The sequence below is a fragment of the Tupaia chinensis genome, unplaced genomic scaffold (genome assembly GCF_000334495.1).
Source record: "Tupaia chinensis unplaced genomic scaffold, TupChi_1.0 Scaffold000252_1, whole genome shotgun sequence".
Taxonomy (NCBI): Eukaryota; Metazoa; Chordata; class Mammalia; order Scandentia; family Tupaiidae; genus Tupaia; species Tupaia belangeri.
This window is the reverse complement of record NW_006159732.1, coordinates 3,073,829-3,075,383: the sequence shown is the minus strand read 5'-3', so window position 1 is coordinate 3,075,383 and position 1,555 is coordinate 3,073,829. Positions and strand designations below refer to the sequence as shown.

General features: G+C 48.1%; 1 protein-coding gene across 1 annotated transcript in view; it reads right to left on the bottom strand.

The window, feature by feature from the left end:
- The window catches only part of ANKRD66 (ankyrin repeat domain 66), a 16,645-nt gene that overhangs the window by 10,520 nt on the left and 4,570 nt on the right, over positions 1 to 1,555 (bottom strand). The window lies entirely within an intron of this gene.

Sequence of the window (1,555 nt, the reverse complement as noted above, 5' to 3'; positions counted from 1 at the left end):
GTGTGGTAAAAAAAAAAATAGGGAAAAAAAGAAAAAAAAAAAAAAAAAAAAAAAAAGAGGGAAGAGAGACATTCAGAGGTCATTGAAAATATCTCTTGATCTCAAGATTTAAGTTGCGATCTCAAGATATAAGTTGCGATCTCAAGAAGGGGCTGATGACCTTACAGACTGTGACCAGTAACAGCAGCATCTGGTAATTAGTTAGAAACCCAAGTTCTTGGGACCAGAGTTGGCATAATGGCTATGTCACTGGACTCCCATGTTCGAGTCCCAAACCTAGTGGCTTAAACTCAGTCGGCCATGTGTGAGTACATGCCCAAGATCCCTAGTGTAGAATGGAAGAGAAGGGATTGTGGCATGACCATCCCCCCTGGGGGGGGATTTCTCACTTTCTGTCTATCTGTCTCTCTCTGACTTTCTGGCAAGCACACATGCCCTATAGCAAACTCACCCCACTTCACCCCCGAAAAAAAAAAAAAAGATATAGAAGTTCTTGGGCTCCACCCCAGACTTTCTGCCTCAGAAACTCTGGGGCGAGGTGCAGCAATCTTTGTTGTAGTCAGCCCTTAAGGCGAGTCTGAATGTGAGAAGAGCCTGGGAGCTGGAGAGAAAGGTAGTAAATGCGATGACAGTGCAATGCACCAGGTGTCCTGAGGACAGAAGAAAGAGCCATCCATCAAGGCTGGAAAGGGTGCTGGAAGTAACCCAGATGGCCAGAAGGCACACACAGCAAAGTACAAGAAGCTCCTAATCTCATGTGTAGAAAGCCTTGTGAAAAAGGCCAAATAGGAAATGTTTGGGTTTCAGAGGGCCAAGAGGTAAAAATCAAGGCTGCTGTGTAACAACTTCAATGTAACAAGAAAGGAAACTTCTGCCCACCTGACCCCATTCACCAAGGGTGGGCTGTTCCTGAGGATGGGCCTGGCTTGCCTCAGGAGCTCCCAGCTGGAGACATTCTCAGAACAAAGAAGACAGGCCCCAAGGGGAAGGCCAGCTTTACTCTCTACCCTAATGATTCCAGATCTCAGTGAGATGAGCCCTCTCTCCTCTTGGAGAGGCCAGCTATCTCAGGTGACAAGTGGCCAAAGGCAAGGTAACTCAGGAGTCAAGACTCCCAAGATTCCCAAGATTCCATTGCTCAGTTGCTCAGTATCCAACAGTTGCTAACAGCAGAGTCCCTGGACTGTAGGTGGTGACCAGCAGGGCCCTGGACAATGTCGGGAACAACTGTGGGCTGGGGAGGCAAGTGCTGGAGGATGCATGGGTTTGCTCTGGGGGTCTCACTGTACCAGGCCACGCTGGCATGACACTTTAGGTGGTCACAGGCCTGCAAAAACAATGAGACCAGATTTGGCCTCTAAACCGTGGTTAGTCGAACTTTCATGTACACAGATCATTTGGGGATCTTATTAAGATGCAGATTCTGGGGACCAGCAGATGGTATAATGGTTACATCGCTGGACTCTCATGTAGTTGACCACGATTCGAGTCCTGGATCCGGTGGCTTAAAACTCACGCTAGGAGAATGTGCGTGTGTGTGTGTGTGTGTGTGTGT